Raw genomic sequence first — 26,692 nt, forward strand, 5'->3', positions numbered from 1 at the left:
CTTCATAGCAGTAGTCTCCATCTATTCCTTCCCATCCCTGCTGCTGCTGCTGCTAAGTCAGTTCAGTCGTGTCCGACTCTGCGCGACCCCATAGACGGTAGCCCACTAGGCTCTGCCGTCCCTGGGATTCTCCAGGCAAGAACACTGGAGTGGGCTGCCATTTCCTTCTCCAATCCCATCCCTATATCTCAAGTTACCATCCTGTGGCCTTTTCCTGTTACAAGCTGCCCTAGAACCGTCCTTGTCAGGATAAACTGTTAGGATGAAGTGTGGATACAGGGTGCTCTGTCTTGCTAGAAACTGATGGAATGGGTAGAAGGGTTTGAATGAGCTTTGGGGAAGTGATATGAATTATTTCACAACAGCTTTGTTTTTTGTTTGTTTCTGGAAAATTACTTTGCTCCTATTATCCACGTATGACTTAGTCATGGGAAAGTGTACACTAGGGAGGTAACTGCCTAAATTGTTATGGCCTATATTGCCAAATATCTCATTTAGAATGAATGCCTCAACACCAATATCAAAGTGCTGTCAGAGAAAGGAATCCATGAGTCATTTCCCATTGCACTGGAATAAACCGAGCCTTACCTGCTGCTAGTTTATAATTCCTTTTCTCCTGATTCTAGCCAAGAAACTCTATGTAAATAATTCACAGCAACAGAGAAATTCCAGTCCAACTTGTGTCCAAGTGAGCAGTGGAGTCCTCCCCAGGGTGTTTCTGTGTCAGTGACTGAACTTCAACTCCCAAAGCACACACTGCTGGTGCTTGGAACACACTTTAAAGTCTTCATGTTTTATGCAGAAAAATTAAACCAGTATTTTCCCGGAGTTGACCCTCTGAGGTCATTTACATTACAACCTGCAGAATCCAACTCTGACATTTCTTTATTAACAAGGAAGGAATTATCATTTATAGGTGTGTGTTTTCAAGGATCCATAGAAGTCTTACCTAAAACCCTACTGCTGCTGCTAAGTCACTTCAGTCGTGTCCGACTCTGTGCGACCCCATAGACGGCAGCCCACCAGGCTCCCCCCTCCCTGGGATTCTCCAGGCAAGAACACTGGAGTGGGTACCTAAAACCCCAAGTTTCTATGAATTATGGATAAAAATCAATAGTACTGAAAACTATTTTCAAATGCAAAGGATGCCATAAAACAAAAATTTAACTATCAAAATGTAATACGATTTTCTTAAAAAGCACCACTGGAAAACATATCTATAGTTTTATCATTCTTTTAACAGCCTGTGTGCTGCCAGTTAAGGGTTCTAACAGCCAAACAGAACAAGTTAGAGTCTTTTCCTATTCACAAGAGATGGGTACCCTCACAGCACAACTAGATATTTGCTCAAGAATTATGAAGTTCCTTTGCTATCAGAGAATGGAAGAAAGCAGTACCCACTACCAGCTCTGGAAGTTTTCTCACCAGAATCTTGGCACTACAAAAATTAATAACAGCACTATATATTTGCCAAGCATTTTATACTTTCCAAAGTAGATTCACATTGATCACCTCATTCTTAGACATAAAGATATCTAGACACAATGAATTTTAATTATTTATAACATTGATAAAATCCAGTCCATACTTCTTACTCCACAGAGAAAGAGCTGGCACTCAGACTGAGGAGTAAAATGTGTTCAGAGTTCCAGACAAGTCATCAGCAATGCTGGATGAGAAGATGTACATCAAAAGAGAACTCAAAGGAAAAAGTATTAAAGAAAAATACAGTCAAAATTAAGACACACAGGCATTAATGTTTATATGTCATGAGTTACATAGCTTTAGAAATTAACAAGAGCACTATTACTATAAAAGATGTTAAGTATTGATAGTTTAATTAGGCAAAAGCAAATAAGGACAAAAAGAATCTGAAAAAAAAAAAAATTAAGTTGTAGGGATTTCCCTGGCAGTCTAGTGGTTAAGACAACACATTTTCAAGGCAGGGGGCATGGATTTGACTCCTGGTCAGGGAACTAAGATTCTGCACGCCGTGTGGCATGGCCAAAAAAAAAATAGGGGAAAAAAAAATTAACTTGAAAGGGTATAATATTTTCTATGACCCTCAGAATATACCCTTTGTTTTCTTAAATTAAATCAAAGTTAGCTCTAAGGCCTACTCAGTATCACTTGAGAAGAGCAACACCACTTGTCACATAGATGCCTTTCTATTCTCTTGAGTTATAACAGGACCTCGGAGAATATATGAACAGGAACAACAAGAAGAACCCTTGCATCCTCAGTAAGCAAGAGAGATGCTTCCTCTTTTAGGTTTATGTCATACATTTAAAAGCACAGGCATTGGACATCCTGGTGGTCTAGTGGTTAAGACTCTTCATTCCAACGCAAAGTGTGTGGGTTCTCCTGGTCAGGGAACTAAGATCCCATAGGCCACATAATGGAGCCAAGTCCTGGGGCCAAAAGAGGAAAAAAAAAATTAAACTAAAAAAGAAGGAGAAAGTCACTGGCATCCACCCTCCCTGTTACAAGCCAGAAACAGTGACCTTTCCTCCCAGGGTCAGTCCCAGTCACTTGGGACATCTCCTACAGCTGCACTCTCCCCAGCTGCAAGCCTCAAAGTCATCTTGACTCTATTACTCTCTCCCTTCCAAAACCAGTAACTTACCACCAAAACAAATTCTGGAATATTCCTCTCCACTCCATCTTTACCTGTCACTGCCTTAGTCCAGCAATCTGTTGCCCTGTAAGGGCTACCTCAGGAGGTTCACTTCTGCTCGCCCTGACTTTCCTCATCCAGTCTTTGACTCTTACTCTATGTCCATCAGCTTCAACATATTTCCCTTAGGTAGAGCCAATCTAACAATGCATTGAATAAGAAATATGGAGAGGAAAAAAAAAAGAAATATGGAGAGGTAGAGAAGAAAATTTATATTGCACAGTTCAGTTCAGTTGCTCAGTCATGTCTGACTCTTTGGGAACCCATGGACTGCAGAATGACAGGCTTCCCAGTCTATCACCAACTCCCGGAGCTTGCTCAAACTCATGTCCGTCAAGTCAGTGATGCCATCGAACCATCTCATCCTCTGTCATCCCCTTCTCCTCCCGCCTTCAATCTTTCCCAGCATCAGGGTCCTTTCCAATAAGTCAGTTCTTCACATCAGGTGGCCAAACCATTGGACCTTCAGCTTCAGCATCAGTACTTCCAATGAATATTCAGGACTGATCTCCTTTAGGATGGACTGGTTGAATCTCCTTGCAGTCCAAGGGACTCTCAAGAGTCTTCTCCAACACCACAGTTCAAAAGCATCAAATTGCACAGCACTGGGCAAAACTCTGCTAATTTTCCTTTAATTATCCCATCTTTCCTGAAAACTCCCCTCTAGGAGAAAGCCTCCTTCTCTACCACAACTCCTGAACGGTCCCCTCTCTGAGCTTCAGTCTCCTGTCCTTAGTCTCTACCCTAATCATTTATCTTACATGGAGCAGTTCAACTCTTTCCTCAGCTTCTACCACATGCAGCCTTTCACCCATCACCCAACACAACTCCCACCTAAGGATCTAACTTCCTTAGAAGACAGCAGGGGAATAGCAAGTAGCAAAAGAGGACAAGATAGTTAGAGGACAGACTCCATATATGACTGCTTAAGAAAAAATTTTAGCTGAGAAATCACTAACCTACTGAAAGATCTTTTTTTTTCTCCCTGCACCATATGGCATGCAGGATCTTAGTTCCCCAACCAGGGGTCAAATCCAAGACCCCTGCATTGGGAGCACTGGAGTCTTAACCAGTGGACTTCCAGGAAAGTCCTTGAAAATATCTGTTTTAAATGACCATCAAGCTAAATGACTGGCATGACCAACTCAATGGACATGAGTTTGAGCCAACTACAGGAGACGGTAAAGGACAGGGAAGCCTGGAGTGCTGCAGCCCATGGGGTCGCAAAGAGTCAGACATGACTGAGCGACTGAACACCACCACCCAAAAGCTAAATGAAAAACTAAAACAATGAAATTTCATTGTTATGCCCAGAAATCTAGTACCCATAACTTAAAAAGTATAAGAGTCAGTTAGAGCAATGGTGCCAGGAAACATAAAAACTTGCTATCTGGGGTGCAAACCAGACCCCACTGGTGGGGTGCACATTCCCAGTAATCATTCCAGATCCAGATCAAAGACCATACCCGAGTGGAATCTTCCTCCCTGAGCAGATGTTTTGCTCAGTGATGCCAAAGAAATTCATTCAACACTCTGGTGAATGCCATTTTGCACATTGTATTTTCTGTCCAAGGACTAAGCATCTGGGGATGTGAGAAACAACTTTTGTCAGATCGTTGCTGAATATTGACTGGCCAACACCCTGCTTACCTATAGTTGGTGCTCAATGAACAATTGCCATATGAATGTAAGTGCAGAAGATTATTAAAATCACACCAAAATAAAACCAGGGGAATCATTTGCTCAGCACTTTTTCTCCTTTAGCCTCACAGAAATGAACTGGATTCATCTATTCACTGTCTGCTTACATCCTCTTGAAAAGTGAAGTCGCTCAGTCCTGTCTGACTCTTTGTGACCCCATAGACTGTAGCCTACCAGGCTTCTCCATCCATGGGATTTTCCAGGCAAGAATACTGGAGTGGGTTGCCATTTCCTTCTCCAGGAGATCTTCCCGACCCAGGGATTGAACCCAGGTCTCCCACATTGTAGGAAGACGCTTTACCATCTGAGCCACCAGGGAAGTCCTATGTCCTCTTGAGTAATTGCCATCACAAACCTAGCCAGTACTATTTGTGATGGCAATTACATCACAAATAGTACTGGCTAGGTTTTTTATTTTTCTGGCCTAGTTTTATTTCCTATTGATGAAATGATTATACCTTGTATGCAATCACACTCATTTTACCTTCCTTCTCTATTCTATCTATAAAACTCTCCCAGCTGATTTTAACCAATACTTTAAATTATTTTCAATGAGCAGTCTGTAGAAGACCTGGCTTCTCTAGACTTCTTCAGGCACTATAAATATATGTAGAAAGAGTTAACATAAAATGACTCTCAAGGACTTCCCTGGTGGTCCAGTGGTTAAGACTCTATACTTCCAACACAGGGGGCCCAGGTTCAATCCCTGGTCAGGGAACTAAGATCCCACATGCTGCATGGTGCAGCCAAAAAAAATTTTTTAGGGACCTCCCTGGTGGTCCAGTTGCTAAGGCTCCACGTTCCCAATGCAGAGGACCTGAGTTCAATCCCTGGTCAGTGAACTAGGTCCCACATGCTGCAACTAACACCTGGTGCAGCCAAATAAATAATTAAAAAAAACTTTTTTAATTAAGTTAAAATGACTCTCAGTTCAATTAAATTAAGTAAATCATTTGGGATTGCTCAGTATTCAATACTATGTTAAGCATCATAAGAGATGTAAAAGAAATAATTCTCTGTACTCAAAAAGTTTACATTCATTCATTTGTTCATTCAGCCAATAATTACTGAAGACCAACTATGCACTGTGCCCAATGCTAAGCACTAAGAAAAGCATCAAGACATCAAATCTCTGATCTGGGCATTCCAGGAGCTTACACACAAGTCAAGGGGGATGTAAAAAACACAAATAGAAAGTTAAATATCAATGTTAGTGTTACACATGTAATCAATAGCACTCATCATGAAACAATTGTTAAAAACATTATAAACGATGTTAAGATCACTTTTAAGATGTTCTGAGAGATGTCACTAGGTAGATGGCATGGTTGTGCTCTGGACACAAAGAATTAAGATGGAGAGGTTTTTGTGTACCCCAACGATCCAGAGAGTGTTTCAGGGAGAAATGAGAATTGGGGACAGGCAATATGTTATCTCAGGTACAACAGAATGAAGTTGATCAACAGTAACTTACCGTTTACATAATTCCCTCTTCCCATACCCTCCATCATTTCACTACTACCAGGTGGACTTGAAAGGGATTCAAGGTCTTAAAGAAGGGACACCACATGGACTACAGATGAAGTGGAGATTCAGACACTTCTGCAGATGGCAGCAGAGAGGGCCAGCCACACCCAGGGACTACACAGGAACTGAGGTCTCAGCAGAAGCCAGTGACAGAGAAACACAGCCCTGAACTAAACTCCTTACGCTCATACCCATGAAATTTCTGAAAACTAAATACCACCCAGGGAAGACAACTGAGTTCAGTTTTAAATGACTGAATTTTACCCTGTACAACTAAAAAAGTCTTCTTCTATACAGGTACTGATGACAGAGACTGTGTAGAAAAATAAAAACATTTCTTACACAAACAAAATTTTGAGGCTTGGGAATTAAAATTCTGCTACAGAGGTTCTTAACATCAAATATAATAGAAGGTAGTATATCATTACATTCCAAAATGAGCCTCAAAGACAAAGATGGTATGGCTAGAATGTAGCATATACGTATTAACACCACATCCAAGCAGTGTTTTTTTAAGCAGGTCTTACATTTACTTATATAGTTCCATTTCCGGTGCTCTTCAGTCCTTTGTATAGATCCGTATTTCTGTATTGCCATGTGGTATCATTTTCTTTCTGCCGGATGGACTTCCTGTAACATTTTTTGTAGTGCAGGTCTTCTGGTGATGAAGTTTTTCAATTTTTACATGTTTGAAAAGTCTAATTCATCTTGGTTTTGAAATACATTTTTGTTAAGTATGGAATGCTAGGTTAGGGACTTCCCTGGCTGTCCAGTGGTTAAGACTCTATGCTTTCAATGCAGGGGGTGTGGGTTCAATCCCTTGCTGGAGAACTAGGATCCCATATACTATATAGTGTGACCAAAAAAAAAATTATAGGTCAAAGGTTTTTCTTCCAGTGCTTTAATGATGGTCCTCCACTGTCTTGTATACTTTTGTTTTCAACAAGAAATTTGTATCATCTTTATCTTTCTTCCTCTATATGCAACATGCCTTTGTTCTTTGGTATATTTTAAGATCGTTATCACTGCTTTTGAACAACTTAATTGTAATGTGCTTTGATGTAATCTTCCTTACACATCTTTTGCTGGGGTTAATTGAGCTTCTTGGATCTGTAGGATTACACTTTTCATCAAATCTGGAAATTTTTTAACCATGATTTCTTCATATTTTTCCTGTTCTCCCTCATCTTTCAGGGACTCTAAATACATATATGTTAGGTGACTGGAACTTGTCCCACAAATCACTGATATTTTAATTTTTGTGTGTGTAATTCTTTTCTCTATTTTAGTCTGGATAGGTTCTAATGCCCTGGCTTCAAAGTCACTATTCTTTTCTTCTACACTGTCTAATCTGCCCTTAAACCAATCTACCGTATTGTTCATCTCAGATGTTATAACCGTCTTTCTAGAAGTTCAATATGGGTCTTTTAAAATATTTTCCATGTCTCCATATGGAATCTAACAATACATTTATTGTCATTGTCTGATAATCATAATACCTGTCTCAGCTTCCAGGTCAGTTTTGTTTGATAGATTTCTTTTCTTCGTTATGGGTCATTATTTTCCTGCTTCTTCGCATGCCTGGTAAATTTTGATTGGATGAGATACTGTAAAATTTACTTTGTTAAGTAACTGATATTCTTGCATTCCTATAATTATTCTTAACATTTTTACTGTGATTAAAAAGACTGAACATTAAAACTTCCATTTTAACCACTTTTAAGTTTACAGTTCAATAAACTAAGTATATTCACATTGTCGTACAACTGATCTCTAAAATTTTTCAAGTTGAAAAAGTGAAACTCTATACCCATAAAATACTAGCACTCCCCTTGCCCAAGCCCTTGGCAACTATCTTTCTACTTCCTGTTTTTATGGCTTTAATTTAAATACATCATATGAATGGAGTCATATAGTATTTGTCCTTTTGTTATTTCACTTAGCATAATGTCCTTGAGGTTCACCCATGTTGCAGCATGTGACAGGACTTCCTTATTTTTTTAAGGTGCATATTATTTCATTGTATATATATCACATAGTCTTTATCCATTCACCTCTTGATGGACATTTGGGTTGCTTCATCTCCTGGCTAGTGTAAATAATGTTGCAATGAACATGAAAGTGAAAGTTGCTCAGTTGTGTCCGATTGTTTGGGACCCCATGGACTATACAGTCCATGGAATTCTCCAGGCCAGAATACTGGAATGGGTAGTCTTTCCCTTCTCCAGGGGATCTTCCCAACCTGGGGATCGAACCCAGGTCTCCCACATTGCAGGATGATTCTTGACCAGCTGAGCCACAAGGGAAGCCCAAGAATACTGGAGTGGGTAGCCTAATCCTTCTTCAGCAGATCTTCCTGACCCAGGAATCCAACTGGGGTCTACTGCATTGCAGGTGGATTCTTTACCAACTGAGCTATCAGGAAAGCCCTGCGATGAACATAGGCATGCAAATATATCTCTTTGAGGTATTGCTTTAAATTATTTTCAATATACACCCAGAAGTGGGGTTACTGGATCATATGATAATTCTATTTTTTATTTTTTGAGGAAGCATACTGTTTTCCATAATAGCTCCATCATTTTATATTCCCACCAGCAGTGCACAAAGTTTCAATTTCACCACACACATGACCACACTTGTTCCTTTGATATTAGCCATTCTAATGAGTGTGAGGTGATTTTGTGGGTTTAATTTACATTTCTCTTATGAATAGTAATATTGAATATCTTTTTCTATGCTTATTGGCCACATGGGTATATTCTTTGGAGAATTGCTAATGCAAGTCCTTTGCTCATTTTTAACAGGGTTATAGGCATACTTCATTTTATTGTGCTTTGCTTTATTGCACTTCACAGATATTGCTTTTTTTTTTTTACACATTGAAGGTTTGTGGCAACCCTTCATTGTCAGATGATTAGCAATTTTTAGCAATAGAGTATTTTTAAAATTAATTATATACATTGGGACATAATGCTATGCACACTTAATAAACTATAGTATAGTATAAACATAACTTTTATGTGCACTGAGAAATTTAAAAATTCATATGACTTACTTTATTGCAATATTTGCTTTCTCATGGTGGTCTGGAACCAAACCTACAATATTTCCAAGGTATGCCTGTACCTTGCAGAAGTCCCCTATATGTTTTGTAGGGAAATGATATTAAACTTGTGTCAGCTATATTATTTGCAAATATTTTCTTCCATTCCATAGTTGCCTTTTCTGATGACTGTTTCCTTTGGTACACAGAAATTTTAAAGTTTGATGTAGTCCCACCTGTCTACTTTTGCTTTTGTTGTCATATTCAACAAATCATCACCAAATGTAATGTCCTGAAGCTTTTCCTCTGTGTATTTTTCTAGGAGTTTTGCAATTTTAGGTATTACTTTTAGGTCTTTGATGTACTTTAATTTCTGTATATTGTATTAGGAGAGTCTAACTTCATTTTTTCTGCATGTAGATATCCAGTTTTCCTAACACCAGTTATTAAAGAGACTGTCTTCTCCCTGTTGTCTAGTCTTGGGACCCTTATCAAAAATCATTTGGCCAGATACACAAGGGTGAATTCCTGGGCTCTCTATTCTGGCCCATTGGTCTATATTCCAGTATAGTACCATTTTGATTATTATTGTTTTGTAGTAAGTTTTGAAATTGGGAAATGTGAGTCTTACAACCTTGTCCTCCTTTTTCAAGGTTGCTTTGGCTACTTAGTACCCGCTGAGATCTCATTTAACTTTTTTTTCTATTTCTGAAAAAAAAAAAAAAAAAAAAAAGCCCTATAACCACTCTTGATCTTTGTTCTCAAATGCAGAAAAGTCCTTGCGAAGGGTTTGATCCTTTGGAGGTCTTATGTTTAAGCTCTGGTAGGCAGGACAAAGCAGAGTTTAGTCTTGGGCTGTGGCTCCCCAGCAGGAGATGGTTATGTTCCCTAGAGGACATCTGGCAATGTCTAGAGACATTTCTGACTCTCATGAGTGAAGAGGTGTTATATGCATCTAGTGTGTTGAGATCAGAGATGCTCCTAAATACCATACCATGCACAGAAGATCCCCTTGTAACAAAGAGTTATCCAGTGCAAAATTTCCATGGTGCTGAGGCTGAGAAATCATCCTCTAAGGGCTAATGATTCCCCACTATTAATACTGAGGTAAAATGCTTATGCATATTCTATCCAATACCCTTTTGGACTATTTAAATTTACAAATACTCATTGATATATACATACCTAGGTACATGTATGATTATTTAATGGAGTGATGGCATAGATTTTAAACATTTTTTTAATAGCTACATAAAACAGAAAAGGCAAATGAAAACAATGACCTAACATCCTCAACCCATCAGGCTGCCAAAAATAAAACTGACGGAGACACCACGTGCTGGAGAGAATATAAGAGATCAGTCACTCCTGTTGCCATACTGCTCTCCAAAGTAGTATATCTAAAAGAGGTGAAGATATGCATATTCTATGACCCACAATTCTAGTAATTCATCCCAGAGGAAATCTTGTATAAATAAGTCAAAATATAGGTAAAAGCACACCATTATTTATAGTATCAAAAAGCTGGAAACAACCTGAATGTCTATCATCAGAAGACCAGATAATTTTAGAATATTCATTTAGTAAAATACTCCACAAGTTAAAATGAACTGGCTATCTGTATTAATATGAAAAAAAATCATGGACACACATGTTAAATGAGAAAGCTGTATAGCAGATATTTATAAAAAGTTTCAAGCCCTCTATTATTAATGAAAAGTGTTCATGGAAAAATAGTAAGATGGACAGAAAGAATAACTAACACGTGCCAATTTCAGATGAGGAAAGGGATTAAATGGGAGAGGGCCTTCAATCATATCATTAGTGTTTTATTTCTTAGAGAAAATGAAGAGCTGATATATACAAATTGCTGATATTTCTTAAATCGGGGTAGAGAAAATGAGCATATATTATATTATTCTATTCTTCTGCATGCTTTATTTTATAATTAAAGATATTAAAGAAAATTTGAACAGAATAATATTACATTAGGGAACATTCTACAGCCATATGTATACAGTGGTCCTGCTTTCCATCTTACTTAATCATCCTTTTTATATGGTCTTAAGAAAATATAGTAGAAAGCTTGTTTTCAGACTAAATTATATAGCAACTTCCCTAAGCTAACATTTAAATTTGGAAATAAGAGGAAATGCTTAAGAATGTCAGGATTTTGCTCTTCAGTTCAGTTGCTCAGTTGTGTCCGACTCTTTGTGATCCCAAAGATTGGATTCCAAAGATCGCAGCACACCAGGCCTCCCTGTCCATCACCAACTGCCAGAGTCTACCCAAACCCATGTCCATTGAGTCGATGATGCCCTCCAACCATCTCATCCTCAAAGTTTAAATAAAAAACATCTGGAATGAAAGGCTAAATGATGAATGGAGGTTATAACAGCAGATCTGATGTGGACACAGGAATGCACAATCATGGAACAGTGTAATTTTTTTTTTAGAGTTGATATTATGCACACATTAAGAGAATTTACTGCCAGGCACTTGATATAAATTATCTCTAATCCTTAAAACAACCTCCCAAAGTAGTGGTTACATCTATTTTTACTGATAAAGAAACTCAAGCTCTCTAAGGTTAAGAAACTTGTCCAATACCACTCAGCTGGTGAGCACTAGAGTCATATAATTCAAACAAGTGTCAAGGTCCATGTTTCCACTGTTCCATATAAGGCTGGGCCCAGGAAGGTATGCTGGACCTGCCCCAGGGTAATTTAATCATTCTGCTTACAGAGTTAGTCTGACCCTACCCAACTTCCGCAATCTTGGAAAATTTTACTTAATTCTAGTATCTTAAAATAACTTAAATAGGCTGACTCCATGTTTTTTTGTTTGCAAGTTTTAATGTGACAGGTTTTTCCTATAACGCTGTTTATTCAGTTAGTATAAGCATGCCAGGCTAATTTATTCTTAGAGATTTTATTCTTAGCTAATAATAATGACCTCAACTTTGTGAAAGAAAAAATAAGTATGAAACTGATTCTTCATAGTGGCCTAAAAGCAAAGACTAAAGAAAACCACCAACATGTCCCATATGCAAGAGAATTAAGTCTTACACACTTTCTAACTCATAAAGCACTTTCACATATGACCTTCAAGTCTCACATCAACCCAGTGAGTTAAGCAAAACTGAAAATATTATTATCATGATTATATATACATATACACACACACTATAATAGTATTGGGTTGACCAAAAAGTTCACTCAGATTTTTCTGCAATATCTTATGGAAAAAGGTTTTTGGCCAGCCCAATATTATGTTTCCTCATATTATTTTATTCTCATTTTACATGAGAATAAAACAAGTAAACGGGTAAGGTAAACCTACACAGCCTAGGTCATCCACTGGTGTCAAAGATGGTACTATTTTCATTGTGCCTGGGGCCCAGGCCCATGTTCCATGGGGGGTCAGGGGAGGGAAGGGAGGCTCCCGAGGGAGGGGAGATAGATAGATAGATAGATATATAGTGTTATGACTGATTCACACTGTTGTACCACAGAAACCAATACAACATTGTAAGGCAATTTTCCTCCAATTAAAAAATAAAATAAACCATATTGCCCCTTGCATCATATCTGCTAAGGGTATTATAAAATCCTTCTAATTAACAATAAACTTTTTTTTAAAAAATCACCTTATTCTTTCAAATTTATTTTTACATGGGCTCTAGTGTATATCACATATACATTAAGTAGCACTTGAATATATTAGTAAGTTAAAAATGTATACCTTGAAAGTGTTGTGTATACAAAACAAAGTTGTTTTTTTAACTGATGGGAGTAGAACAATTAAAAAAGCCTATGTTCACCTGAAACTAACCCAACATTGTAGGTCAATTATAGTACATATAAAATAAAAATGTAAAGAAAAAAGAAATAGAAAAAAAGCCTAAAAGCCACTACTCCAAGGAAAAAGCACTCAACTTTCTACCTCTGCTGGAATAGATAAAAGGATAATTTCTCTCCATTTGCCCCTACTAGTTAATGACAGCATGGCTTCTATCCTGCAAGACTGAGAACTAAGTCAGAAACTTCTGGAAGGAAAGAAAAAGAAGGAACTATAGAAACCTCAATGCTAAAGAAGAATGTCATCAGAAAAGGCCAGCAAACTTCTATCATTCTCAAAGCAATTCAGGCCCAGGCACACTGGATATTAGAGATTAAAATCGGCACTTAGAAGAAAAAAATGGGCATCAGGCAGTCAGTGGAATATATTCAGGAGTTCAAGATGCATGCGTCTGCAGTGCATGCCTAACCCAAATACTGTTCCCTCTTCATCGGCTAGTATTACTTATTACTAGGGTCCTTAGCAATAGGGGCTTTTATAGCATTGACCAGTAAAGCAGCATGAACAGGGACTTTTAAATGGCTAGATAAGGCCACACCATTAGCAACATTTGTAGCTACGCAAAGTAACATAATAAGGGTAATCAAATATCATGCTTTGGGTGGTAAGCTGATCTAAACTGGGGATCATAAAGGAATGTTATCCCCCTCCTCCACAAGAACACAATTGAACACTTGGCTTGTTCATTATGAAAGGGCTGGCAGGAGGGCACAGCCTTTGTTGGACTCTGGGCATAATACAGGAAAGAGAATTCAATTCTGGCTCCTGAGAAAGCCTTCAAGAGTTGGTGCCTCTTTTTTTTTTTTTAAGAATTATGTGGAATTTGTCCATGGCACTCAGTCTCCAGAGTTAATTGGTCATGATGTGTTTGTCTCTCTAGTAAGAGCCAGAGTCACCCTATTCTATGATGACTAAGAATAAACAGTTGACTGCTTCACAGAGCTGAACAGAGAAGTCTTAACTTTCTACTTCAGTGTGAGACCTCAGGTCACTGCACAAAGGAAACACACTTAACTTTTTAAAAGCTGGTCTCTCTTAAGAAAACTCAAGAGTCTTTCATTCTCTGGCAATAAGATCGATGCAAATTGCCAGTGATACCAGTATCTAGGTTTCCTCGACATGTATCATTCAAGAGCATCTCAGTGTTACAGGGCTGGGAACTGTACATTTCCTGCTTTACTGAGAAAAAGAGCTAAACCAAGGCAGCTACAGACACCAAGACTATGCGGGGTAAAGATACGTAGATTCTTCAGCCAATTTCAGAAACCATTAAAAAGGCTCACTGAAAGGCAACCTGTTTTTCTAGAATTTGCACACAGTTTATAGGAAGCCCTTTCTGAAAGCCTACAGTCTCTTCTCAAATTCAGTGAAACAGTGAAAATAAGCTTTGAAGCAGAAGCGCTATCTCCAAGACTTCAAAATATAAGTAAGCAAAAATAAGGATCAAGAATTTATTTCAAATAAGATGTCTTCCTCAGACTCCAGGTGGATGTATATAATTATGTCATAGCCCTAGAATCTACAATATCCTCTATTGATATTTGTTTTATATATCTGTAGGAATTCTTTAGGAAAAAAAGAGGAGTTTTGCTTCTACATGACTATAGACTACAAGTGTTGTTTCATCAGAATGAAAGAATCAGGCTTCAAAGCAATAATACATACACATTCTAGATAACACAAAAAGAGAATATTCATTTTAGCATTTTCCTAAAATTGCATGTATCTTTCTAAAGGGAAAATTAATGCCAAAACAAAAATTATGAATTTAACTTTTTATCAAACCCTGAATAAACCAAAACAGTCCTTCCTTACCCAACAAATATTGCTCAAGAAAGAAATAATTTTTAAGACAGAAAGATTAAGAGAATTAAAAATTATGTGACCCTCACATCATGGTCACTGTGCATTGACTATGCAGAGTTACCTAGGCTCCCAAAGCAAGAATGCACTAAAACCAACAACAACAAACATGAGGAGGTTTATCTCAATTTAACAATCACATTTTTAAAAAGCAGCTCTAGAATCTGAGGCTGTATTTTCCTATTAACATAAGGGAAAATTTGCATACCTGTTTCTGTTGGTGTGATCACCTGAGATTTGGACATCCAAGAGAACAATTCAGAAGATTCAAAATTCAGTCACTTTAAACTATGTCTATTTTCAAATAATCTTCTATCAAAGTCAGTATCTGACCAAAGAAAACAAGCAACTAACTCCACACTTAAGTATTCTGCCTACTACTATAGATTTCAATCTCAAAAAACAATTGGTCTCAAGCAGTAAGGTCAATTTGCACTGGGTGTGGTTTGGAACTATAAAAAAAAAAAAAGCAAAAATGTGAATGTCATCATCTTATCTGTTTGATTATGACTGTACAGCTTAAAATATACCACGATATTCACCATATACATATTTAAGTACATATATATATCAGGATACTCACCTTTTAGATTCTACTAAACAGGTAGAAGAAGGAAGAAGTCCCTACGACATGGGACTGCCTGCCCTATGAGGTCTTACATGAATTTTATAAATATTCCTTTGCCACTGTAGCTTTCCTTCCCCATGTGAAAAATCATTAAGATTTCACATACACTGAGATTCATAAAATGATAAGGAAACTGTGTTAAACTTTAAAAATTGAAACAACAACAAAACCCTACAGCCTATTGAGTTTTTAAAAAAATATATAGTCACTGGACTAATTTCAATCAAATGTACAGCATTATCTTTGAAGAGTAAATAGAAACATTACATAGAATTAAATAGTGTTAAAGCTGGAAAGTGCCCTCAAGGGTTATAATTCAACTCTACTTTTTAAGTGAGCGAAAGTTTACTCATAAAGTCTATAATACATTTTCACTAAATGATTAGTTCTCTGAAGACAAAGTCTGAAACACCTTTTATGATGGCTCCATAAAAATAAAGAATGGAGTAAAACTGCTTCATAAAGTGAAAGAAAAAGTTATGTTACAAGCCAGTTTTTAAAAAAAGAAAGTACCTACTGTATGATTCCATTTATATGAAATTTTAGAAAATGCAAACTAATCGATGGTAACAGAAGGTAGATCAATAGTTGCCTGGAACAAAGGAGGAAGGAGGGATGGACTGAAAAGGGACAGGTGGAAACTTAAAGGAGTGATGAAAATGTTCTGCATCGTGATTGTGCTGATGATTTTAAGGGTGTATGCTGCTGCTGCTGCTGCTGCTAAGTCGCTTCAGTAATGTCCTACTCTGTGCTACCCCATAGATGGCAGCCCACCAGGCTCCCCCGTCCCTGGGATCCCCCAGACAAGAACGCTGGAGTGGGTTGCCATTTCCTTCTCCAATGCATGAAAGTGAAAAGTGAAAGTGAAGTCGCTCTGTCGTGCCCAACTCTTAGCAACCCCATGGACTGCAGCCTTCCAGGCTCCTCTGTCCATGGGATTTTCCAGACAAGAGTACTGGAGTGGAGTGTATACTCTGTCACAACATACCAAGGACTTCCCTGGGGGTCCAGTGATTGGGGATCCGCATGCTAGTGAGGGGGTTGTGGTGGGGGTATGTGGTTGCATGCTCAGTTGTGTCCAACTCTCTGCGATTCCATGGACTGTAGCCCATCAGGCTGCTCGGTCCATGGAATTTTCCAGGAAGGAATACTGGAGTGGGTTGCCATTTCCTTCTCCAGGGGATCTTCCCAACCCAGGGATCAAACCTGCGCCTCTTGTGTCTCCTCCATTAGCAGTGGATTCTTTACCATTGCGCCACCTGGGACCCTAGTGCAGGGGACATGGGTTTAATCCCTGGTCAGGGAAGATTCCACATGTCACAGAACAGGGCAGATGAGCCCTATGCCACAACTACTGAAACCAGTGTACCCTAGAGCCTGTGAGCCACAACAAGAGAAGCCACAGCAATGAGAAGTCCATGCAACACCTAGAGAGGAGACCCCCGTTCACTGCAACTAGAGAAAGCCTGCTTGCAGCAATGATGATCCACACATATAAAAAGAAAAAGTCCACTTTAAATGGGTACAGCCTATTACACCTAACTTACACTTCAATGATGGCTAAAAATACACATACATAGATTTAAATATTTGAAAGGTACCTGTAATGAAGAAAGGCTTTCTCTTGCTCTGTATGGCCACAAGATGGTAGAACTAGATCCATCAAGCAGAAATACCAAGAAACAAATTCCACATCAACATAAGGAAACATATCCTAGCCAAGTGCTCCACAACCAACCTGGGCTGTCTCTGGAACACTGGGGGTCTCCTCACTGGGTCTGCTCCAATTTAGGCTCAAAGTACATTTTGGGCAGATGATGTTGTTTTGGGGTTTCTTACATAGAAAATTGGAGGAAGTGACCATTAAAGTTTCTTGCACTGAAAGTTCCATTATTTCAAGGATGATTATTCATGAATAGATGTTTGTGACCCTGTGGCTGTGGTGTGGAATTCTGCCCACCTCTTGACTAGGCCATTTATTTGCCATGTCTTATTTCCCCCAAAGACTTTACTTCTCAGGAGAAGTCATTATCCGCCCAACACATCCTTTAAAAAAAAAAAGGATTCTGTGTATTTTCTGATTTTTGAAAAGAAATCTATAAAATGAAATATTTGTAAAATAAAAAAAATTTAAGTTGCACTCAAGCACACTATTTAGAAACAACTAGAGCCAATGGATAACTCCCCTAGGCCCTCCTGCGCCCGCGCAGCCACAGCTCCTTGGATGTGGGGTTGCTCCTCCCGGCCGCCGCCCCTGGCCTCGGGCCTGGGGGCGTGGGGTTGCTCGTCGGGGATGCTGCCCCTGACCTCAGACACGGGGTAGCTCCTCTCGGCCGCTGCTCCTGACCTCGGACGCAGGCTTCGGCAATACGTGAACCGTGAACTTCCTGATGTTCAAGCTGGTTTTAGAAAAGGCAGAGGAACCAGAGATCAAATTGCCAACATCCGCTGGATCATGGAAAAAGCAAGAGAGTTCCAGAAAAACATCTATTTCTGCTTTATTGATTATGCCAAAGCCTTGGACTGTGTGGATCACAATAAACTGTGGAAAATTCTGAAAGAGATGGGAATACCAGACCACCTGACCTGCCTCTTGAGAAACCTGTATGCAGGTCAGGAAGCAACAGTTAGAACTGGACATGGAACAACAGACTGGTTCCAAATAGGCAAAGGAGTACGTCAAGGCTGTATATCGTCACCCTGCTTATTTAACTTCTATGCAGAGTACATCATGAGAAACGCTGGACTGGAAGAAACACAAGCTGGAATCAAGATTGCAGGGAGAAATATCAATAACCTAAGATATGCAGATGACACCACCCTTATGGCAGAAAGTGAAGAGGAACTCAAAAGCCTCTTGATGAAAGTGAAAGAGGAGAGTGAAAAAGTTGGCTTAAAGCTTAACATTCAGAAAACGAAGATCATGGCATCTGGTCCCATCACTTCATGGGAAATAGATGGGGAAACAATGTCAGACTTTATTTTTTGGGGCTCCCAAATCACTGCAGATGGTGACTGCAGCCATGAAATGAAAAGACGTTTACTCCTTGGAAGGAAAGTTATGACCAACCTAGATAGCATATTGAAAAGCAGAGACATTACTTTGCCAACAAAGGTCCGTCTAGTCAAGGCTATGGTTTTTCCTGTGGTCATGTATGGATGTAAGAGTTGGACTGTGAAGAAGGCCGAGCGCTGAAGAATTGATGCTTTTAAACTGTGGTGTTAGAGGAGACTCTTGAGAGTCCCTTGGACTGTAAGGAGATCCAACCAGTCCATTCTGAAGGAGATCAGCCCTGGGATTTCTTTGGAAGGAATGATGCTAAAGCTGAAACTCCAGTACTTTGGCCACCTCATGCGAAGAGTTGACTCATTGGAAAAGACTCTGATGCTGGGAGGGATTGGGGGCAGGAGGAGAAGGGGACGACAGAGGATGAGATGGCTGGATGGCATCACTAACTTGATGGACGTGAGTCTGAGTGAACTCCGGGAGTTGGTGATGGACAGGGAGGCCTGGTGTGCTGCGATTCATGGGGTCGCTACTAGTCGGACACGACTGAGTGACTGAACTGAACTGAGAGCCAATGGGTTATGAATTTCCAGTCTTTCGTCTACACACACGTGCAAGGATACATCTTTTTTTTTTTTTTACAAAGTTGGTATTTTTCAGTACATAGTTAATTCTATTAAGAAGTTTTCCATATAGTTAAGCATTTTTTTGAAACATGCCTTACGGCTTCATAACGGTCCACATTATGACTATACCATGATTTATTTAAGCACTCATGTTGGTTAGGCAAGGTTGTTCCCAATGTTTTACATTTAGAAATAATGTTTTGACATCCTCTAACACAGAGAATGAATAGGGAATAAGAGAACTACAGCCCTGAATCCAACTTTTCTAACATTTTATCCATTTCATTTTGCTACAAGAAATTTCACTTTACACTCAGCTAAGAAAGTGTTGTGGTAGACAGTTAAAATATGTGGTATGGGGACTGCCACCTTTGCTGACAACAGTTTTTTTGGTGTGTTTTTTTTTTTTTTTGAGTACACTACTATGAACCTCAACCAAAGTTCCAGAGAAAATATATACTAATTTGATCTCAATTAAAAAAATATGTAGAAACGGATGTGGTGCCAAGTCATCAATCAGGGTCAAGTGCCCAGTACAGTTTTAACAACTTGTGAGTATTCGAGGCAAAGGGGTTGTTTGAACCCTTAAAATATTCAATAAATATTGAGAAATAATCTGACTCAAAGTTGTTTTTTAACTCAAACTATCAAATAAAGCAAGAATATTTAGAAAAGAATTTACCATTTTGTGCTTAAATGCACATTCAGGGCAGAGAGATTTTTTTAAATCTCTGTAAACCCACATGGGGCTTCAGGTGGCTCAGGGATAAAGAACCTGCCTGCCAATGCAGGAGACTGAGTTTGACCCCTGGGTTGGGAAGATCCTCTAGAGAAGGGAATGGTAACCCACTCCAGTATTCTTGCCTGGAGAATTCCATGGACAGAGGAGACTGGCAGGCTACAGTATATGGGGTTGCAAAGAGTTGGACACAACTTGGCAACTAAACAACAACAACAAACCCACATACCTTTGCTTGGGAATTTGTTCAAAAGAAGTAGTTTTACCACAATTATATGAATTTTTCTCTATTTTAAAACCAGTCCATTTCTCAAACTTCTAAAGCATCAGGGTAGTGATTACCCTTGACAGTAGTAACCACTAAAAGGAAGCAGAAAGGTTTCTGGGGTGCTGGTAACAATTCTGGTTTCTTGATATAGATGCTGATTTCATGGGAGTATCACTTTGTAAAAATTCATCATTACACATTTACCATATGTGTATTTTTCTGCACACATATATCATTGAATATTCAAAAACAGACCCCCTTTTTAGTCTATTCCCTTACCCCCAATATACTGCTAAGTACTGACTGAACATGATTTAATATATTCAGTAAAGGAGAATTGGAAACTTCATCTCTAACAATCCCAGTTTTCCTCACCTACTCTTGACATTCTTAGCAATGTTCTCTTTGTTAACAACATTGTAAGGAAACAGTAAGTACACACATCTTGCAGAATTGGGGTGTACAGACAATACAATTGCAATTGTTTAAGTTTTACTTCTTCAAATCCATAAGTAGTTCTGGGTACCGACTATGTCCAAGACATGACGGGCTTCTTCAGTGTTGAACAGGAACTTATGGAGGAAGATATCCAGAGAAGAACTCAAAAAAAGCCTTCGAAAGACTGGGAGATAACATGGATTCTTTTTATCATTTGAATTCAGCAACTGGGAAAAATGCGTAGATATACTTTTCAGCACCTTGGAAAGTGTTTCTTAGAATGAGTAGGTATCAAAATTTGCCATAAATATGTACTGTTACAGATAAATGGGCAAAAAGCTAGAAGGGCAAACTAGGAAATCAGTAGGGTACAATCAAAACTGCAGAAGCCTGAAAGTGAGTGGAATCAGTGGCCAAATGAAAGCCAATATCCTGGGTGAATGTCTATGCCTATTTCACATCATCACCATTTTTTTCTGACTCTTAATGACCAGAAAAGCAGGCACTCTGGGCATTACCTCCTTTGTAACACACAGAGATAAGTGATGCTGCAGCTCTGCTTGACTGGACAAAAGTCCTGAAACATCCTTTCCCAAATTACTTGCATTAGAATCTGACCTTGAGATGATTTCAATTGAGAAAACGATCCAGTTCAGTCACATTTTTCTCCTGTGCATCAACATTAATGCCTGAAGCCCCGGTGTCAATGACAACTCCTACTGTCTTATTTGTCAGACAAAGGCAGACAATATGTCTGTGACAGGCAGAATAATACTCCCCCAATACTACCCCTTAGTGGTAAAGAACCCACCTGCCAATGCAGGAGACATAAGAGACCCGGGTTCGAGTCTGGATTGGGGAGATCCCTTGGAGGAGGGCATGGCAACCCACTCCAGTATTCTTGTCTGGAGAATCCCATGGACAAAGGAGCCTGGTGGGCTATGGTCCATAGGATGGCAAAGAGACAGACACAACTGAAGTGACTGAGCACACATGCAAAGAGGCCCACACCCTAATCCCCAGAACCTGGGAACTTGTTATCCTACATGGCAACATGTAGCTCAGCAGAAGTGACTAAGGATATGCATGGGTTTGGGGAAAGGGTTGAGTAGCTTGGATTATGTAGATAGGGCCAATATAATCACCTGAACCATTAAGAGCAGAGAACTTTCCCCTGCTGGGCTGAGAGAAGAAATAGGAAAAGGTGGAACAACTTCAATGAGTGAGAAGGGCTGCTGCCAGCTTTGAAAATGGAGGAAACAGATCACAGCTGAGGAATGCAGGTGGCTCCTAGATGCTGGGAATGGCCTTCAGTTTACATCCTGTAGAAAAACGGGGCTCTCAGGCTCACCACCTCAAGAAACTGAATTCCGCCAATACTCTGAATGAGCCATGGAAAGGATCTTCCTCTAGGGCCTCCACAGAGGAACACAGTATCTCCTGACGGCTCTTTGATTTTAACCCAACGAGACCCATATTGGACTTCTGATCTACAGAACTATAAGATAATAAATTTGTGTTGTTTAAACTACTGAATGTGTGATATTCTGTTACAAGAGCAACAGAAAACTAAAACAAGCTTAGACAGTTTTATTCTTATCTCCTAGGCCTTGGATTGTCCACAAGAGAGAACAGTTAGCATTTGGGGGAAGCAGAGGGAAAGGAAGAGTATATTTGGGGATAAGGGCCAACATCAGCTTTACAATTCTCCTAAAATTTTCCCTCCAGTAGGATATACACACCCACATATTGAAAGTCAAATATTCATGTTAGCCACTTAAAGAGAAAAACACAACAAAAATTCAAATATTCAATATTCTGCCAATAATGGTGAACAGAAATGCCTGTCTGAATCCTACTGGAGCTTGGAGATCCCTGCAGTAAACAATTAAGCGCTACTCAGCAATTCAACATGATGGTTCTCATCAGCAGTCACAGGAACAACCAGTGGAGCTTATAGTAAATGCAGATTCCTGGATCTCCTCTCCAGAGATACTTATTCTGAAGTTTTAGAGTAGGGCCCAATAATCTGGATTGAATCAAAATGAAGAATTCCTGAATTTTATCATCTAACAAATGACTAATGTTGCTAAAACATTATCTACTTCTCCCACCAACCAGTGGCTAAGTCGTTTCAGTCGTGTCCGACTCTGTGTGACCCCATAGACGGCAGCCCATCAGGCTCCCCCATCCCTGGGATTCTCCAGGCAAGAACACTGGAGTGGGTTGCCATTTCCTTCTTCAATGCATGAAAGTGAAAAGTGAAAGTGAAGTCACTCAGTTGTGGGACTCCTAGCGACCCCATGGACTGCAGCCTACCAGGCTCCTCGGTCCATGGGATTTTCGAGGCAAGAGTACTGGAGTGGGTTGCCACTGCCTTCTCTGCACCAACCACTGGAGACCTCTGCTATTCTGACCAAAGCCCAAAATGCAATTCATATTGGGAGTTAGCCCAGGAGCTGGCCCATCTAGTAGACAAGAAGGCCAAGAATATAACTTTGATATAAACAAATCTGGATTTGATTCTGCTTTAACTTCTTAGGAAGGGAGTGTTTTGAGTGTTTGGGGAAAGTCACTTAAGTTCTCTGTGGCTCAGTTGTCTCATTTGTACAAAGGGAATGATCTACCTACCCACAGGGTTGTGGCAACAGGTTGAACACAGTTCTTGGGAACAAACAACTATTCAGTTCATGTGATTTTAACACCACCATAATTCCATTTCCAGATGAAACCAAAGCAAAATATTTATAAGCAGAGGTACTTCAAATTTTTTAGCAATTTTCATTCCTGGAACAGTATCTAGAAAGATTAAATATATAATGGAAACAAGCTTCCCCTTTAGACTGGCTGTGTTTACAAGAGGTTGTGTTGTGGAGAAAATAAAGGAAACCATGATACCTCTATCTCGTTGAGGGTGTATATATCCAAGGAAGCATAATTTCATACCAAGCCTCTAGAAAGGTGGGATGAAGCCAAAAGACATCTTCCCCAAGTACAAGCATTTGGGAAATGTATCTTTTTTTTTCCAGGCTTCCCAGGTGGCACAGTGGGTACAAAATCTGCCTGCTAATTCAGGAGAGGCGGGTTCAATCCCTGGGTCAGAAAGATCCTCTGGAGAAAGAAATGGCAACCCACTCCAGTATTCTTGCCTGGAAAATCCCAAGAACAAGGGAGCCTGGCCAGCTACAGTCCATGGGGTTGCAAATAGTCAGACACGATTTAGTGACTAAGCACGCATGCACACATGTCTCTGTTTTCAACCTTAGAACACGAAACGCTGACTCTATGGATGGTTGAGAGCAGTTCTGGTTGTCACTGAACATTTAGTGGCCGATTTGAAGACTGCAGAGAGTGAAAATGGATTTCCTGCTCAAGGTTATAGAACAAGTCATAGAATTTCAACTGCCAGGTGAATGTGAAGGACATAAATAATCATGTCACTGAATGATACACGTTTTAATAACATGAAAATGAATAGACACAAATAGGAAGCAAACAGCTCAGCACCGTTGAGTCTGTGCAGATGACCAATGATTCTACCACAGCCAATTGGCCTGGAGTTGGGGTCACAACTAGAAAAATAAATCAGACTAAAAACTAAATTAATAAAATACAAAATAAATGATGATCTAACTGTAAAGAATGATGCTGGAAGCAACAGAATACCTATTTATTACTTTCCTTTTATATCTTTTAGTGTTCTTTCCTCTCTGCTTGTGTGTATTACTTCATCATTCCCTTTCCACTCTTTTTTCCTTTATAGAAAAGGTAGGGAGCATTAACAGATAATAAAAGGGCATCTGAGGATTTCCCTGGCAGTCCAGTGGCTAAGACTCGTCACTTCTAACGCAGGGGGCCTGGTCAGGGAACTAGATCCCACATGCCACAACTAGAGTTTCACACCACAACTAAAGATCCCATGTGGCACAACTAAGACCCAGCATGGCCACATAAATAAACAAGTAAATGGCTTCCCAGGTGGCTCGGTGGTAAAGAATCCGCCTGCCAATGCAAGAGACGCGAGTTTGATCCCTGGGTGGAAAAGATCTCCTGGAGAAGAGAATAGCAACCCACTCCAGTATTCTTGCCTGGGAAATCCCATGGACAGAGTCGGACACGACTGAGCACACATGCACGCACACAAACAAATATTTTTAAAAGCTTTCAGATCTCTGCAAAAAGTAAAGGGGCATCTGGAGAAAATCCTCCTGTTCTCATCTGCCGGTCCTTCTCAGACTACAGTCCTCCACAGAGGGTGCTCAGTCGCTCAGTTGCATCCGTCTCTTTTGAGGCCCCAGGCACCTCTGTTCATGGAATTTCCAGGCCAGAATACTGAAGTGGGTTACCATTTCTTTCTCCAAGGGATCTTTCTGATTCAGGGATTGAACTCATGTCTCTTGGTTGGCAGGCAGATTCTTGACCACTGAGCCACCAGGAAAGCCCCAGTCCTCCACAGAGGGCAGGACTAACTGTTGGGGGAAAGCCATGTATGGCGTCTTTGTTTCCATGAGGGCCGATTGTTAAAGCAGGACTTGTGGCCTCTTTCTCTGTACTTCTTTATCACGCTCCTCTGAAGAAGGAAAAATGATTTCTCTTATTCATGAGAAGGTAAGTGTCTTGGGTCCCCTGAACCTCCTAGCTCCACTGAAATGATTCTCAAACTTTAATTGCAACAGAATCATAAGGAGGGCTAAGTCAAACACAGACTCTTGGGCCCTACTCCCTGGAGTCTCTGACCCAGTTTGTCTAGGTTGGAGACCACAAAACTGCATCTCTAGCAACTTTTAGGTAATGCTGAGGCTGGTCACCTAAGGACAACACTTTGACAACCACTGCTGTAGTGAACAGGGCTAGTGTTCCTCACCACTGTCCTCGCGTGGCTTGCCCCTTCCCTCTTTAGCCGGAGTTTGTCCTCAGGATTCTGACTCTCCTCTGCCTCCACACGATAAGCAACCCAGAGGCCTTTTCAGTAGGTGTGCCTGGAATGGAATGGGTAGAAGTTAAAATTCTGGAAGGAAAGGTATTTGGCCCCAGGCCCAGACTGTCATCCTGATCCAGCTCCACCAGTGATAACTCTATATAAGAGGCCTCTATCAGTTTCTCAACCAGTTCTGAGAATAAAGAGAAGAGTCTGAATTGTCAGCCTCCTCAATCCAAGAGCATCCAGGATAACAATCATAGGAATGACAGGGAATATGATGAGGAATTCCAAAGGCTGTAGCCTCAATCTGGAAGCAGAGTGACCCTGTCTTGTCTGAGTCATAATGCTGAAGCCATATCACATCAACTGTGTATATAAAAAATAAAGGAATAACATTCCTGTGAGCTTCTCTGGTGGCTCAGATGTTAAAGAATCTGCCTGGGTTCAATCCCTGGGGTGGGAAAATCCCCTGGAGAAGGGAATGGCTATCCACTCCAGTATTCTTGCCTGGAGAATCCCATGGACAGAGAAGTCTGGTGGGCTACAGTCCATGGGGTTGAAAGAATCAGACACAACTGAGCAACTAACACATACACACATGTTCCTACTCTTGGATAACACAGAGTTGTCGCCCAAGTGGTGTAGATGGAGACGAGAAGATACAAGACCTTCATGAAATTCAGCCTAGATTACTGCTCTGGGTCAATGATCAACAACCATCTAGACCAGGTTGGCTGGCTTAACAACTCCCTCCTCACCCACAGCTAAGACAAGCCCTTGAGCTGTTCTTTAGCTCCCTGGACATCTCTCAGCCACCCTTTCAAGCCTTGCTCCATCCTTGGGCCTGGCAGCTCTGCTCTGTGCCATGTTTTGTTCACCTGCCCAGATCCTGCAGAGATGCATTTGCGTCTCAGTTCTCAGAGGCAGCCTGGTTTCAAACCCTGTGGTGTAACCAGCCTTGCCCCACCTCTGTTCAGTTGCACTCAGCTCAAGTCCCCAGCTGAGTTCAACATCCCCATTCCCTTCTTCTCCAGGAGGGAAATCTGGATTCAGGAAATCTGGAAGCACAAGGTTTTCCTTCAGATGAGCAGAAAAATTACAACACAACCCTGTCAGCCAAACAAAAAAGAGGGAAGAGGGTGAAACTCAAGCCAGGTCTTCCATTCTATGGCGTTCATGCTCTGGTGCACTCATCTCAGGGCTCTTATAACATTTTCACCAAACCGAGAGGCCCCTCCTGGCTGCCAAAGGGTACCGTGGGCCAAATCCTGCCTGGACATGTGTCCTCTGTGGCTCACTGAGTGTTTGTTAAATTTTGGAGCAAATATATAAAAATGAGAAGATAAACATAAAATTCAGATTTTTATTTTCTCTTTTCAGATCAGAACAA

The 26,692-nt window shown here is 40.1% G+C and overlaps 1 protein-coding gene and 1 non-coding gene across 5 annotated transcripts in view; one reads left to right on the plus strand and one right to left on the minus strand.

Annotated features, from left to right (window-relative positions):
* Positions 1–26,692, minus strand: part of PLS1 (plastin 1) — a 121,423-nt gene that overhangs the window by 74,141 nt on the left and 20,590 nt on the right. For 2 of the 4 annotated variants that reach the window (XM_006078004.4, XM_044946357.2), the window contains exon 2: positions 25,246–25,360. The exons of 1 other annotated variant lie outside the window; for it this stretch is intronic. The gene's annotated coding sequence lies outside the window, so the exon portion shown is untranslated. Of the gene's footprint in view, positions 1–14,883; positions 15,032–25,245; positions 25,361–26,692 lie in introns of those variants that run through there. One more of the 4 variants, XM_025290637.3, reaches the window with a different exon arrangement.
* TRNAG-UCC lies at positions 5,024–5,096 on the plus strand. Its single transcript has one exon. It is a non-coding gene; the product is annotated as a tRNA-Gly (tRNA).

Source organism: Bubalus bubalis, chromosome 1, assembly GCF_019923935.1.
Source record: "Bubalus bubalis isolate 160015118507 breed Murrah chromosome 1, NDDB_SH_1, whole genome shotgun sequence".
Taxonomy (NCBI): Eukaryota; Metazoa; Chordata; class Mammalia; order Artiodactyla; family Bovidae; genus Bubalus; species Bubalus bubalis.